The following is a 17,125-nucleotide window of genomic DNA, read 5'->3' on the forward strand; positions in this document are numbered from 1 at the left end:
ATGACCAAATTCACAAAAATGGGTAACATCTGATGCCAGACTTTAAGGCTCTGAAGCCCTCTGGGATTAATACTTCCTGCAATAGAGAGAAAAGAACACCTTTGGCAATCAGGACAAACAGCAATAGTTCTTGAAGCTTGGGCTTTACTAATGCCAAAGTGCCAAATCAAAGTGACACCATTTTGGTGAAAAAACAAATGGATCAATTTAGGCTGTTCTATCTTATTAGGTAGAACAGATTGTTGTACAGGCATTGTTAAAAGGCCAGCTTGCCTGTTCCCTTCAGCTAAAAATCTGGGATGGTCTGTATGTGAACAAATATGCATAACAAAGTAAGGAAATGTTCAATTTTCTAAGGAAAAAACAAGGAGCTGCAACCAATAAAATTGTTGTGAATTTTCAACTCTTTCTAAACTGATGCTTTGGCTCTCATCACTATTCCTGCAACATAAGCTGAATCTGTAAGCAGATTAAAAGGAACAGAAAATTTTTGAAAAGCTCTGACAACAGCAGCAAGTTCAACAATTGGGGGGGACCACTCAGATATGGATAAATCTGCTCTCCATTAGACCCACTAGAAGAGGGGTCTCTCCATACTACCACAGATTTCTGAGAGTGACCAGAACCATCTGTGAATACTGTTAAGGCTTGAAGTGGAACCTCACTCCTCTTGGGTTTCTCTGTCAATTGAAAAAAAAAAAAAAAAAAAAAAAAAAAGCTTAAAAAAAGCTTTTAAAAGCTGTTAAAACAACTCATGTTTTGGAGGATGTATTGAGATTTGTCCACTGAATTCAGGAAAGGCCATCTGAAGAGCCTTGATCCCTGAACTATCCAATTCAAATAAAAGGTGGTTAAAGGTAGGAAAACAGTGGAAAATTCCCCTCCTGCAAGAGAAACAAGTCTCTGTCAGGCCTTAACAACCAGTTGGGCCATCATTTCATGTTGGGTACTGATGGTTTTAGTAATTTGGGGTGTAAGTAAATCCATTCAGTGATAAACAAAGAGTCTGGTGCATTGGGGTCCCATTGAAACATCAAGGCATGGGGCTGTTTTGCTGGATGCAAGATTATTAAAAAGAAAAGCAGCTCAGGTGCCCAGTGTGCAGCTTGTTGGTTTATTATGACATCAGCTGGGCATTGCAGCACCTGCTGAACTTGAAATGTAAGTTTTCTAGGTGATAAAAGGTCTGAATCTCCTTTTAATCATTCAAACAAAGGACTTTTAGCTTTGTATTTGAATTCCCTAACAAGGAGTGCACCCAGCTGATTGTTCCCAAACATTTTTGTGCATCATGTAAGGTGCAAATATTTGTCTGAATTTGAAGAGCTTGGGGAGAAATTGAAGAGACCCCAATATTTGCACCACCCCAAATACCTCCACGAAGGATGTTTTTGTACCTTTTGGGAGCTATGCCAAGCCCTGCCTGATTTACAGCTTTGGTGACAAGGGCTAACTAAGGCTTTCTCCATGACTTCCTGTTGTTCAGCTGTTACAAAAATATCATCCGTAGAATGGTGCAAAAGAACATTAGGCATTTGTTGATGAACAGAATTGAGGACCTAGCAATATACCACTGGCAAATAGTACAGCTGTTTTTCATGCCCTTAGGTAAAACTATCCAGTGATATCGCTCTAAGGGTGCCTGTATTTTTGTGCTTGGAACTGAAAAGGAAAATTTAGGACCATCATCAGGATGTAAAGGAATATCAAAAAACCAATCTTTTAAATCAGTAACAGTCAAGTGCCAATTTTTGGGAATCATGGTAGGAGATGGGAGACCTGGCTGTAAGGCCTCTGTGTCCTCCATAGCTGCATTATTTTTCAAAGATCATGGAGTAAGCGCCATTTGCCAGTTTGTTTTTTGATAACAGACATGTGAGAATTCCAAGGATGGTTAGAAAGACAAAATGCTCTTTCTGGAGTTGTTGTTGGAGCAACTCTGTTAATACACAAAGTTTTTGCAATGGTAGGGGCCATTGATCCACCCAAACCATTTTCCCTGTTTTCCAGGTTAGTTTTAAAGTGTCGCTCTCCAACAGCCCCCTTTAAAAAGCTGATTGAATCCTAAAGCCCCATTGGGAGAGAACATCCCCCACCACGGTACCATTGGTATTGGTAATACGAACAGTATGATTGAAGCACGGTGTCCCTCGGGCCCTTTGATCTGTATCCAGTGGTGGGTTTGACAGCTGCGGCTGCTTCCTCCAATGCCTGAAAGTGCCTGGAGTACTTTAGCAAGGGACCACTGTGAGGGCCATTTGTCTTGAGAGATAACTAACTTCAACCCCTGTGTCTATGAGGCTGTCAAGTGTTATCTTTTGCCCTTTTAATGTCAGAGTACACCGGCATGTGGGGTATTGTTCTAGTATAGGTTGTACCCAACATATTTGGGGTGTTCCAGTAGACCCAAATCCCCTTTTTCATATTACATCTGTAAAAGGTATGCTCATGGTTTGGGGCAATAAAATCAGTTGAGCTATTCAAGTTCCTTGGGGAACAATGAAAGGCAGTTGGAGTGTCCAGGCCATGATCATAATCTCATTATCAGAGTCTATAACCCCAAGGAGAACAAAAAGTCCCATCAAAGAGATGGATGACCAACCTAAAAACAATGCATGCATACGCTGCCTGGATGGTCCTAAAACTCCTGTGGGAAGCAAATGAACTGATGACTTAAGTAACATTAATGTGATGGAGGTTGCCAACCCAGACAGGTTCATCTGTCAACCATATCAAGGCTACAACTGGACATTCATTGCCCTGCATCACAGTGGCCCCTATTAAAAATACGTATTTTGACAGCCCATTGAGATAAACAATGTCATCCCCACAAACTTTGAGGAGCATCGGCAACATAGGGTCTGATGTTAGCTTGTTGGCCATCAGGATGTTTCACATTAATTACAATGGCTGACAAACCACCTGTTGTAGCACCACCCAACCCCAAAAGTCCAAATCTTGCATGAGTGAGAGGCCACAATTGAGGCCAGCAAAGTCACGAGAGTATTGTGACATCTGTTCCAGTGTCAATCAAGACTGTTACTGATATGGTTCCTGGATGACATCCACTGGTGGTGAGGATACATGTCTTTTCTGAATGGTTCTCCATAACTTTCTGAGCCCAGAACACTTGAGGTACCCCTGTTGATCCAAAACTTCCTGTGCCGTGACTTCGGTCCACTGTATTCAGAACAGAACTCACAAAAGGTACAATTTGAGCAATGCAAGTTCCTTTCTGAATAGTGACAGGAGGGTCATCAATGGGTACCATAGCATGAATCTGTCCTAAATAATCAGCATCAATAAGTCCTAGATGCACATGAATACCTTTTAATTGTAGTACTTGATCTTCCTATCAAAAATGCACTCAATCCCTGTCCTATTCAACCATAGGCATCAAGGGGCACTTTGCACATTTCTTTTGTCAGAATGGTTACTGTGTCAGCGGTGGGTATATCAATCCCTGCAGACCCACTTGTTGCCCCTGAGTATTGTTCACAAATGTTTAGCTTTGCAGTGCTGGGGAGGCCCATATTTGCTGCTGTAGTTGTTGGGGTATTTGTTTTCACACATGCCCCTTTGCGCTCTTCTTCCTGTTTCCCTGCAACAGCTGACCATTTGCATGATATTTACTCCTGCATTGTTTAGCATAGTGCCCAAATTTAGCACAACAATTGCACACAACATTGCTGTTTGCGCTTGGCTTAGATGTTATTTTCTGGGTATTACACTGTGCCATTACTTGCCCTTGCTGTCCACAATTATAGCATTTTGATGAAGGTCTTAGAACTGCAGCAAGAGCTACTATTTTATGGTCTACTGAACCAACTTTTCAAGCAAGCAGTAATCATTTGAGGCAATGTGGGTTCCCCAGGTAAAGTGTCAATAATCTTTCTGCAGCCTGAGTTTGCATTTTCTTTAGCCAAATGTATACAGAATTTGTGTCGCAAAGATTCATCATCTACCTGTTTTTCAATGGCTGCAGCAAGCTCTTCCACAAATTGCAAAAATGGTTTTCTCATCCCTTGTTGTATAGTATCATATCTCTGTTTTGGAGCTGCCATTTCCATTGATTTAATTAAAGCACTCGTGCCAATTTGCTGAGCTTGTGCCAAAATTGAAGGATCCCACCTTGCCTGTGAATCTGGGCTAGCAAAAGGCCCAGTGCCCAGTAGGGCATCAACACCCACAGCATGATGAGGGTCGTGTTGAGGCAACTGCATATTTGTTACAGCTGTGTGCTCAGCCACTCGCCTCCAAGTTTCTTGAAATACACTGTATTGTACTGGCTGGAATGAAATAGTAGCAATATGCATGATGTCATAAGGTGCAAGCATATCTGCATTAATTACACATATTAATTGCATTACCTCTGAGGAATTAATGCCATACTGAGCCACTTTCGATTGGAGATCTTGCACAACCTTCCAGACAAAGACGTGATGACTGTCATCCTGCCCTGTTCCAGGAGCTGCTTTAAAACCTGGAAAAGCCATAGGGTTATCACAGGCAACATTTGCATTAGCACTGTTCTCCTGAGGTACTCTTGGAGCACCTAATCTTTCTATCATGTCCCAATTCTTTTCTTCAGCTGCTTTCTTCCTAACAAATTCCCAAAACTCCTTAGTGTCCAGGTTTAGAGCAAATTTGGGAGAGAATCCCCCAAAGGAGCTCCAGTAGGAAAGCAGATCCAATCTGCTCTTCTCCCCCCAACTGGTCTGGGAGAAAATACCTCCTTGGAGAAAGGTGGAAAAAACCTGTCTATTAAACAAAAAACATTAACAATATCAAATAATAAAATCTCTTGCCACTCCAAAAGAAATGACAAACTGAGAAAGTCCCTCCCCGGGTTGCGGCTCAGCTCACTCTGTCTCTGATCAGTCCCTCCGGTGCTGGAAATGTTGCAGGCCAGGCCCGGCCTGGTGGGCCACAGATGCAGCTGCCCGTGCTCCCCTGGGTGTTCAGTCCAGAGCGGGTTTCAAGAGCTCCAAGGAAAAGGGAAAAAAACAAAAGTCCCCACAGTAGGGAACTTCTTTGCCTCAGCTAGCTAAAACTGACTAAAAGCAAAAGAGAGCTCTGCCCCACTGTCAGTCCATCCGCAGACAACAACAGTCCAGGGGCAGAAATGTGGAGGAGTGAGTACGGTGTCTGAAAAAAACCTGCTGCTTCTTCTCTCCCGCTGCTTCACTCTCTGGAACACTCTTAAAGGTGCAAAACTTATTATTCAACATAATATAAGGTGCAAAACTTATTATTCAACATAACATAATTGGGGATAAAAGCATCATATAGTCAACCCAGGACACTGAGGCTCTCAAGGAAGCCCAGTTACTTGACGTGGGGGCAAAGTCCATGGGGCAGTAGGGCTACAGCTATTAGAAGGTGAACTGTCAACAGTTCCCTGCCCCAACTCCGATGTTACTGCGGGCGACTCATCACTTGATTCGCTGTCACTGTCACTGTCAGGTAATGGAGGATACGACCTTGGAGATTGTTCATGCAGCTCAGAGGGGAGCGAAGATGGCTGGGCTAGAGCAGAGGGAAGCAGGGGGGCAGAAGACTGGGTTTCTCTCTCTGCTAAAGACATTTCAGCTACCTGGTGCAGTGGTGTGGTGTATACAGGCACCATCAGGAGCTGCTGCGCAGCTGTGACATAAAGAGGTTTAGGAGTCTGAGAAGGAGATACTATGGCAGTTTTCCCAGAAGCTTTGGCAGCTGTCCCAGAAGCTTTGGCATCCAGCCCAGAAGCTCTGGCAGCTTTCCTGGAAGCTTTGGTAGTCTGCCTGGTAACTTGCATGGCACCTGCACCTTCTTCAAGGATAGATTCACCAAGTTCCCCATCAGAGGCCCCCTCTGCCTCATCCCCTTCATCAGTTTCTGTTATCAACCCCGATTCTTCATCCACATCCTGCTCTGTTCTCGCTCGGTTTTCCATTCCTTTAATGCCTCAAAAAGCAATCCCCAGGTAACAGCTAGATCAACAACAGTTTTATCTCCCACTCAGATGACTTCCTACAGTCTGTCCCCGACTTTTTCCCATGCTTTAACACTAAATGCTGTGTCGGGATCAGTGCCAAAATCCTGTGATTTAGCCCACAGCAATATACTACGAAGGGCATAGTCTGAAGTATTAATTCCCTTATTTCTTAACAAAACTTTCCATGTAGCCAAAACAGTCTCTTCTTCATTAGATAAATTATTTCCCATTATTACTAGTTGGTGGCTCACCTACTTCCAGGTGTCTTGATAGGAGAAAATCAGGTCTGGGCTTCCCTGTGGCTTCCACCCGCCATTCTCAGCTGCACCAACGCCGCCTCCCCCACTACGTCCCAGTGAGTCATGGCTGCCAGTCTCTAGGAGCCCGTATGGGTCCAGATCAAGTATGTTCTTAAGGGTGTTGAATCACATCAGGGTCACCAGATGTCACTGTCAGGCCAGTCATGACACAAGGCAGAGACCACAAGCAGTCTCAGATGGCAACTCTTTATTATCGAACATGGCTGACCTTTTATACACTTTCTAATTGTTTATACTTCTTCTACCCTAACTATTGGCCACCATAAATCAACATAACATCATTGGTAATAAGTTACAGTGACTTCAACTGACTTTCTAAAAATACTTCATCCAGCTGCAAAGTTCTCTTCTTATCTTTCTTCAGTTCCTTACTTTTTTTGGTCTCCTTAGTTACAGCCTTGGAGAGAATCCTTATCAACTTCTTGCTTGTTTCCTTTCTTCTCACTCCTTTAGCTAACAGGCCCGCTGTTGGCCCCTTCCACACAAAGGCATTTGCTATACCAGCCCCCACAGTAAGGTTCATTAGTAACGGTTGCCCTATGCTGAAGGCACACAGGTGGTTACATGCCTCTATCATTTACAGCAGGATGGGCTCCTCCTTAGACAAGGACTTCAGAAGTTTTTTACAATTCTCATTAGCATTTTCAGCAGCTAATTTTGAAAGCAACACCTGTCTGGCAATGTCATTCTCAATTTGTCTTTTAAGAGCTTGTTTCAAGCAGCCATTGAATTGCATATAAGGCTCTGCCAGTCCTTGCTTTACATAAGTAAATACTTTTTGGGGTCTCACAGCATCAGGAACCTTTAAAAATGTGCTATGCACAGCTTCAGTAATACCCTCAAGGGCCTCACTAGGAATGTGGGTTTGCCCAACAGGGTCTGAGTGGCTTCCTTCTCTGGCCAGGTGGTCAGTCATGAGGGCTGCAATATTCAGGTTTGCATGTCCCACAAATTTCACAAGCAAAGCTTCTAACCCCTTTTTCTACTGAGCGTCTGTGGAGGCCGGTGGGCCTACAGAACAAAGGCCATTATAGGCCTTTGGACAGACAGACAGACCCCAAGTTGGAGAAATCTCCCCTGTTCAGGGCAATTGAGCAGACCCTCTTCCAGGATGCTTTGTTGTATATGCAAATATACCCAGTTCTACTTCCCTGGTTGGACTGTTGGCCTCTCCCTCCCTTTTTCCTTATATTTATGTCCTTGAATGTTCTCCCTTCCCTGCTTATCCATTGGCCCCATATTGCCTCAGTGTCCCACCCTCTTTACCCTATTGGCTGCCACCCCTTGTCTCCCCTCTGTACTGCCCTGAGACCTCAGCCCATTGGCCCTGATGCTCTGCTCTGCCCCCCCATGTCCCCTGTATTTAAACCCAGACCTTCCACTGTTCTTTTTGTCTTTGTCCCTAGACCCCTTTGTGCGTGGCTGGAATAAACCTCCTTCTCTGGCGTCCGTACAAAGACCCTTCCCGTTTCTTTGTCGTTGGTGATTCTACAAGAGAAGTGTGTGCTGCAGTGATTGTGTGTGTGTGTGTGTGTGTGTGTGTGTGTGTGTGCCTGTGCCACCAAGCGGCTTCATTACTGGAGACACTTCTGGAAGGTCACGGCTCCGCTGCCTCTCTCTCCACCACCAACGGGCTTGTGGCTTGTGACAGCTGGCAGCCTGAACAGGGACCTGTTCGGAGCATTCCTGGAGGTGTCTTCAGTAGCTTTTTGACTACTGAAGTTAAGCCATGTTCGGAGCAGCCAATTCCCAGAGGAGACTCCTAAGTTTTATTGGGGAATCGCACAGGCGACCGGCAACGTTCTTGAGGCGAGAAGATTGGTTGAAGCTGACGGACAACCTGGAGAGGTTTTGTTGACCCACTGTCATGTGAGTACTATATTTGGGGGTCACCATTTTTTGTCTTTCCTTTGCCTTCTTTTCCTCTTGGATGTTGGGAGAAAGTGTGGGGATGGGAGCCAAACTGACCCACCCACACAGGGAAGTTTATACCCAAGTTAAAGGAATCCTTGTTGGAGAAAATTTTCATTTTTCAAAGGGAGATTTAAAATGTTTTCTTCATTGGTTGTTCAAGTATTTTCCTGATGTTATGAGGGAATTCATTCTAATGAGTTCTGGGACCATATAGGGAAAAGATTCTATGTTCTTTGAGTTAAAGGGGATCTTTCAGTGGGGAAATTTTATCCTTTGGCCTTATTGCTAAGTCTGTAGAAAATGTTGGGAAACATTCGGGACCCCAGTTTAACACCCCTTCTCCCCGTTCCTCCCCTCACATCCCTAAACTCTCTTCCCTGCCTCAGGGAGGATCGGGAGATGGATCCTGCCAGCAGGCACAGGGTTGCTACCATCACCCTGACATCTCCCAGTGTCCTCTGTCCCCTCTCCAGGGCAGCACTGGCCATGCTGCCTTGGGCTCTCTCCTAACCCTCTTACCAATGCCCATGTACCCAGTTCTACCACCCCCAGTTGTTCTCCCAGATGGTGCCAGGAATGTGGCCAGCCCCGCCATCTTGTCTTCTCCCTCTCCAAGTTTTTCTGCCCTTTCTCCACAAAATGGTGCTGACCCCACAAAGGCAATGGCCATTTTGTCACCTCCCTGTTCTGCCAAAAACGACACCTCTGACCCTCCTCCCACTTTCTCTATTCCTGTAATCACACCCTGCCCCTCCCTTCTGTGTCAGGAAGTGTGTCCATGTTGGGACTTCCCCTCTCTATCGGGAATCCCCTCCCCATTGTGCACACCCCATCCCTACCCCTTCCTCTCTTGACTCCTCCTGATGGTCCCTCCCATTCCCATTCCCACAACACTGGAGCCAGAAGTGGTGATGACAGCGACCAGAAGGAGCTCATATTGGCTTCCACAGCTGCCCACAAACAGGCAGATTCTGGCTGCCCCAAGAGGCCCCATGCAGTCATCAAGTGCCCTCCATCCTCCTCGGAGGATGAGAGTAGGGATTCCCAGACTTGGATTCCGGTCCTGAGTCTGAGGATCACTGGGCCAAGCTGCAGAGGGAAGCCACTGGGAGGGCTCAGAGCTCACCAAAAAGATTGTGGGCTTGCCAATTATATGTAAACACAGCAGAAGGGTGACTGCAATCAATTCCTGGGAGCCGATCCCCTAGGGGGAATTGAAGGAGCTCTGCAAAGTGGCTAAGGAATATGGTTGGGGGTTGCATTTCTTAAAAAAATTTCTGGAAGCCACCTTCTCTGACCGTGTCTTGGTCGTGCATGAAAATAAAAATATCATGAATTGCCTACTCTCCCTGTGTCACAATCCATCCTTACGAACGGGTTTTGTGATTGTTCGTGGATTTGATCTCAGGGTGCAAAAAACCGACACGGCACAGGGGGGTTTGCAGTGATAATCAAAGCAAATGCACCTTTATTGAATAACCAAATTCATTGGGGAGGAATTGGGGAAAAAAGGGAAAAATAAGGAAAAGAGGGAGGAAGAGAAAGGAAGGTATATAGCTACCAAACATAGAACAGCCAAGTCCTTTGATGTCCAGCCAATGGAGTTCACCAGGTCACGTCTGGGGAGATCTTGAAATCTCTCGCTAACTCAGAGGTTTTTATTATGATAACTCTATTGAAAATTGTGAGGGAAGGGGGAAAACAGATACAATAAGGAATAGATGTAACAGGTAGTCCATGTTCTCAGCAGTAAACGAGAGCCATTGTCTTCTTGGTCCAGCGGTCACAACCTGCAGGCAAACATCTCGCTTTGGTCAGCTTGCCTCCCCCACACACCTGCCCCGGGCTGGGGGTTTCAGTCCCAGTCCTTGGAAGGAGCAGAGGGGCCTTTCCACATGGGGGTTTCATGTCTCACTCCTTGATGGAGAGGCTCCTTACATCTCAGTCTGTCTGTCACGGTGGTTGTAAAACAGGTGAGGGTCTTCTGTGGGGGACCACCCAAGACTCAGGAGAAGTCCAGCCAGGCTGAGAGGTGGGACAGCTCCCAAGGCTATTGCTGCAAAAAGGCAAGATGCCCCCTTCTTCTTTCATTGGGCTCAGTGCAGCATACAGCAAACAACACCTGTGAACAATAGCTTAGCACTGTGCTCAGGTCTCGGAGCCGTTGGCACGTAACTTTCTCCAACAGGGCCAGAAACTTCAGACAAGGGTCTTTTCTTCAGTGGTCCCCAATGATGATTGTGAGGCAGATGAGAGAAACTTTGGACAGAGTCTCACACCCCGGTCGAGTACATGCTGTGGGAGAGGCAGTAAAAAAGGCATCTCAAATCACTGGCGGACACATATTCAAAAGATGCCAACAAACCAAATTTAACCCTTGAATAAATGGCAGGAGAAGGTGACTTCCAGAAGCCACAAGACCAAGCAAAGGACTTACAAGAAGCTGCACTCAGTGGCATCACCACTGCTGCAAAGACATCCCTGCTCCTCACTCTCGACGACACCCTACATACACAGAGCTTCACTAACATTAAACAAGGGCAAGTGAAATGTTCATGAAATTTGTAGACAGACTTAAAGTTGCACTTGAGTGACAAATAGAAAGCCCAGAGGCCAAGAAGGAAGTGCTAAATAAAATGGCCTTGGCAAAGGCAAACAATGAGTGCAAAACAATATTAAGACCCAGAACCTACAATCAACCAGATGGACGAGGCCTGCAACAAATTATCTTCCACTGAACACACTGTGGCAAGGGCAATCTCTAAGGGAGAGGGCCTTTTTAACATCCCAAGACACTGCAAAATGTTTTAATTGTGGGGAACTGGGCCTTTTTTTGAAGGATTGTGCAGAATACAAAATACCTAAAGACCAGCAGCCACCAAAGAGGTGCCATTCATCACACTGTATGGATTGCAACAGACATTCTAACAACTGTTCTCAGTTTTGTTATCACCAGTAACCTCACCACCACCAGCACCATTATCAGCCAAAAAACTTCCAACAGACTGCAGGGTGGCCCCGTGTGAAGACAGCAAATGGAAAGCTGTTTCACTGTACCCTCCCCACTATTCTGGAGGTCCAAAAGTGGGGAAATTCCCGCGGAGCTCTTCATACTCCGAACAACAGACCAGAGTGACCAAGGCTTTCCAGCAAGTTCAGGTCAGGACGTGACACCAACTGGTGAGTGCTTTGTCTATACAATTTGATGACTCTGCTTTCTATCGTATTCCCACCAGAAAATATGGACCCCTAGAGGGCCTGAGGGATGTGCTGGTAATAGGTAATGTATTCATGGACCAAATGAAATACATATTATAGTGGAAGTACAAACTGTTGGGCCAAGTGACGAAATCACAGTCACTTTCTGCTGCACAAAACCACCACACTTCCTGCACAGAGAGACTGTGATCGCCCAAGCCTTTTTATTGCCATTAAGCATAGACAATATCCCAGAGCACCCAATGGCATTCTGGGTTGAAATCATGGGCCAAGACAAGCCCCTTATAAAGTGCAGTCAGTTGAATAAAGGTAATGACATCCACCTACAAGGGATGGTGGACACAGGGGCCAACGTTACTATCATTACACAACCTCAATGGCCCCTGAACCAGGAGCTGACTCCTGTCACTGGAGTCACCTCAGTGATTGGAGGAGCCGCCATCTCCATGAGGAGCGAGCGTATTATCACAACAGAGGGACTGGAGGGCCAAACTGCCACCATCAGGCCATTTGTAGTCAGGGCACTCACCACCCTGTGGGCCAGGGACCTGTTGTCCCAGTAGGGAGCTTGACTTGATATTCCACCTCTGTCCCGGGATTTCTATTTGGGGCCACTGCAGAGTGCACCACCCCACCATCACCTGGAAGACTGACACCCCACCGTGGGTGGATCTGTGGCCCCTCTCAACAGAGAAATTACGTACCCTCGAGCTTCTAGTGGAGGAGCAGCTCTCCAAGGGCCACATTGTACCTTCCAACAGCCCTTGGAACTCCCCTGTCTTTGTTCTCAAAACACCTGGCAAGGACAGGTGGACACTCCTCCATGACCTTTGTAAAATTAACAAGGTCATTGAGGACATGGGTCCCTTGCAGCCTTCCTTCTCCGTCCTTGCTTCCTTGTGACTCGAGACTGGTGGTCGTTGATATCAAAGACTGCTTTTTCAACATCCCCCTCCATCCTCAAGATGCTCCCATATTCACCTTTTCCATCCCCTCCCTGAACAGACAGGCACCTCTGAAGCGGTACCACCGGTGAGTCCTCCCCCAAAGTGAGAAAAACTCCCCTATATATGCCAGTGGTACATGGCCCTTGTCCTATCTCCCATCCAAAGGACTCTCCCAGATGCCATTATCCTACATTATATGGATGGCATTCTGTCTTGGTTTGAAGACAGGTGTCTGCTAAGGAAGGCAGGAGCTTCCTGTGAAATGGAAAATGTAAACCCCCTCCCTCTGAATTATTATAATTTTGAAATTAAAAAGCTCTCGAGCAAAGATATGGGAATAAGAATAACAGTTATTTACGAGGAAAACTAAAAATACAAATGCAATAGTACAAACAAAAAAACCCCACTGGCAGAGTCAGAATATGACCTGACACCCTGTGGGTCACAGTGGTGGTAGCAGTCCTATTAAATGGAGGCTGCAGTGCTCCTGCAGTGACAGGTGGGGTTCTGTTGAAGCAGTGATCCTGTAGAAGGGTGGAGTTTTCCTCTGAAGGTCCAGTGGTGGCGTAGATGGGCCTGGACTTCCTCTGGGAATGCAGTGGAAAAGAAAGCTGCTCCTCTGGGAATCCAGTGGGAAAAGGCTGTCTCTCTTCTTCCAAATGTCAAATTATATCCAGGTAGGAATGCTTGGCTCCTCCCTCTGGCCGGAGCATCTCACAATGGGATGATGAATTTTTCATCAGTCATGCAGTGACACTCAAGGGCCCAATAACAGAAGATATCTCCCAGAGGGGGGATTGTTGAGGAAGAGATAAAGTAAACTGCTGTAAGTGATGGTCTGAAGTTTCCCTCATTTGCCTCACGACCGTCACAGGGACAGAGAGGAAGACCCTGAGGACCCTGGCTGGAGTTCTGGCCTGGTTGGGGTGGATGCTCGCCAAGTGATTGTTTGCAGCTGTGCTTGCTGTGCCCCCACGTTACAACTGCTTTGAGCAGGGGCTGACAGGGAGCGGCTTGCTCTGTACACTTACACCTGCTTCACCATCCCTGCTCATCACAATGGCCCATGAATTTCCCCACCTCTTGGCCAGATGAACTTTCTGGGGTAACTCTGGTGATCCCCCCATAGAAGATCCCTCATCTGCCTCACAAGCGCTGTAAGGGAAGCCCCCTCCCAAGGACTGAGACTGAGTCCCTTAAAATTCTAACACAGGGGCACGGGCCTGACTGAAGTGGGATGTTTGCCAAGTGTTGCCTGCAGGTGTGTTTGCTGCACCAAGACTGGTTTCTCATAGACACCAATCCTGAAACAATGGGTCTCGCTCACTGCTGAGATTGATTTGTTCTGTTTTGGAACATGGACTGTCTTACTCATTTTCAATAGACTTATTCTCCATTGTCTTTTATCTGTTCTCCCCTTGGTGGATGACTATAAAAACCCCCTGAGTTATGCAAAGAATTTGAGATTCTCCCCCACGTGACAAGATGGATCTATTGGCTGGACCATGAGGATTTTGTCTCTCCGTTGGTAGCTATTCCCACCCCTGTCTTCTTCTCTCTCCCTCTATCCTTTATCTCCTTTCTAATCCTTCTATTGCTTCTGCTGTGGGCACTCAATAAAAGGTGCATTTCTTTTGATTAAGAGTGAAATCCCCTCCATGTTGTTTTTGCACTCTGAGATCAGTTAATGAACCATCACAACCCCACTTGTACGAGCGGATCGTGACATTAAATTGCCATCATGGACAGGATTCTGACAGACAGAGGGGTTTGCAGGGTTGTGTGTAGTCTGTAACAGGGGAAGGATGTTTCACTCCAGCCGCACCGAGCCCGATACCCTGAAAGGGGTGAGTGGTTGTCTAAAAAGGAAAGGGAGTGACTCAAATTTCCCACAAACTGCACATGCCTAGGTGAAAAGCACCCCCATACTCAATTGAGGGCTCTGCCTTCAGAATTTCACAAAAGATCTCTTAGTGCAAAAAGGGAAACTGTTTTTGTGTATGTGTGAATCTGGACTGTCTGGGAAGTGAAGGGACTACTTGAAGTAACTGAGTAGAACCTCTCAGGCACATTTAGTCTCTTCACCCACCCAGGGAAGCAAGGGAAACACAGCAGAGGCTGTGTGGTTGTGTACCTTAAGTCTACACTTCCCTGTCATGGTTTTGGTCCCTTCACAAAATGACGGAAAACCTCAGCGCAAAAGTTGAAGCTGAATTTTATGCTCTACTAGCCAAACACAATGCCAAACCTTCTCCCGGAGGAGAAGAACGGGCACAAAGTAACTGATTTAATTTGGAAAATGTTATTGATAGAGTATGTTCTTTACAACATGAAACAAAATTTAAACTGGGCAAAAATAAAACTATTCTCTGCTCAGTTTTGGGAGCTTGTCTCACAGCAGCTATAAAAACTCTCTTAAAGTGAAGAAGTGAGGAAAAAGCTATAATGGACTCCCTTCAAAACCTAGTTGAAATTTGGAAAAAAAATTAAATGAAGAAAGGAATGAGATCCATCTGTTACGAGCTGCCCTTAGAGAGGAACATGTTAAGAATTCACTGAATGCTGATTCCTCAACACAGGCAGAGGAAAAGAAACTCCTCACATTAAACAGATTTATCCCCATAAGGAACTAGAGGCAGTAAAAAAACTGTGGAGAAAACTGCTGCCCTCATTTGAGACCCCTGGTTAAAACAGAATATAATTATATTAATGATGAAGATTTTGAACCACATATCACGACTAAACAAATACCATTCAGCACTACCAAATTGGCTAAGCTGAAGAAAGAATTTGAGCGCCTCCCACAAGAATCGGAGATAGAATATGTCTTCCAAGTGTCCCTCACTGGTGAAGATCAAATTAAATTAACTGAACAGGAGGCCAGTGGGTACTGGGGACATGGAGTTTTCCTAACAACAGGAGATAAGCGTGACATGTGGTCCCTGACACAATGTGTGCCTTTCTGGGCCAGGGGAATTAATCCTTTGGAAAGGGGAGACCCTTTAGCTATAGTCAGTGCCCCCGACCAGCTTTTGGAAGGTGCCCACAAAGCCACCTGCCTGCAAATGATTCATGAAAAAGGTTGATTCCTGGTTTTCAGTCACCAGTGCAATTACCTGTAAAGCCTGAAATTATGACTCCTTTAATTTGAGGGCTTCCTAAACCTACAGCAATTACTTTACAGAAAACCATAATGGCCTTGGGTCCCATAGAGAGACTAGATAGATTCCTTGGTAACCCCACTGACCAAACTGGATCTACTGATCCTGGTTTCACTCCATACTCCATCCCCTCACAGCCCCCAGCTTCTCAATCTGATTCACCTGCCAGTAGCCATAAAGTTTGGACATGGAGCGAGGTTGCAGTAGATTTGATTAATTACAGTAGATGATATGGACCTGTAAAAACCCTGGAGGAGAAATCAGAAAAAACAAACAGTGTTTGGTTTATCGGGGCTCCTCACGGTGAAAATTTAGGGAAGGGAAAACAGATCTCTAACTGCCAACGTTGGTGGTTGTTGGAAGTTAAAAGGGGGGTCCCCAGAGAGGTGATGGATGGTTTGCCCCTTGATAAATTACAGAAAATAATAACTAATTGGCACTATCAGAAACCGAATTTTTCAGTTCAACCCAGTGCACCCCTCCCTTCTCAGAATCCAGCCAGTGAGCCAAAAGAAACCCTCTCCCAGCCTCTCCCTCAGAATTTAGGATGTGAGCCAAAGCAAACACAGAACCAGAGAAACTAGGCTCTCCATCCCTTATAGGTGAGCAAAGGGCTGGAGCATGGATGTATCTGAGAATGCTCACTAAACATAAATCAGGAGATATATTGATCACAGCTATCACAGGCCTCAAACAGGCACTTGTAACCTTTCTGATTGCCACTGGGGCACAAATCTCTGCACTAACAAAAAGGATGCCCAGAAGTGTAGAATTGTTCCAACAAAGAAACCATGTTGTGCTTTAAATGCCCTAGGAACTACAGAATCTATGAATGTGGCCTTAGTAAAACTCATGCTCCATGGAGAGGAGAATCAATTAGTTGTCAAAATTGGGGATATTCCAAACAATTTATTAGGGATGGATGTTATTGCTGGGAGGCAGTGGGAAGATTCTGAGGGATTCCTGTGGTCATTTGGCGTGCCACGTCTTAACATTAGACTGCTCCAAGCTGCATCCTCCTCACTGTCTAGCAAAATTACTCATGTAAAACAATACCCTCTACCTTCTGGTGCCAAAGAGGGCATCAACTGGTTATACAGGACTTGTGAGACCAAGGAGTAATAGTCAATACCCATTCTCTTTTCAACTTGCCAGTGTGGCCGGTTTGGAAACCCAATGAGAAGTGGAGGCTGACAGTAGACTTCTGCAGGCTTAATGCCAACACAGACCCTCTTACAGCAGCGGTCCCAAATTTGGCTGAATTAATGACATCAATTCAAGAAAAAGCTCACTCAATCATGGCAACTATAGATGTCAAAGACATGTTTTTTATGATACCCATACAGCCAGAAGATATGGACCGTTTTTCCTTCACATGGAAAGGACAGCAATACAATTTCACTAGGCTTCCCCAAGGCTACAAACACTCCCCCACTTTGGCCCACCCTACTTTAGCCCAGCAATTAGAAAAAACACCCAAACCTGATCCTGTAGCTGTTTATCAATACATTGATGACATTCTGGGGTGGGGGGGGGGGGGGGGGGGGTGTGAAATAGAGGTAGTAGGGAAACATCAGCAGAAAATAA

At 45.7% G+C, this 17,125-nt stretch overlaps 1 long non-coding RNA gene and 1 pseudogene across 1 annotated transcript in view; one reads left to right on the top strand and one right to left on the bottom strand.

The window, feature by feature from the left end:
- Positions 1-17,125, bottom strand: part of LOC139585552 (uncharacterized) — a 46,022-nt gene that overhangs the window by 14,424 nt on the left and 14,473 nt on the right. The gene's annotated exons all lie outside the window — the stretch shown is intronic.
- Positions 14,556-16,218, top strand: LOC139585556 (uncharacterized; annotated as a pseudogene).

The sequence above is a fragment of the Agelaius tricolor genome, unplaced genomic scaffold (assembly GCF_023055355.1).
Source record: "Agelaius tricolor isolate 1412-34295 unplaced genomic scaffold, bAgeTri1.0.p SCAF_84, whole genome shotgun sequence".
Taxonomy (NCBI): domain Eukaryota; kingdom Metazoa; phylum Chordata; class Aves; order Passeriformes; family Icteridae; genus Agelaius; species Agelaius tricolor.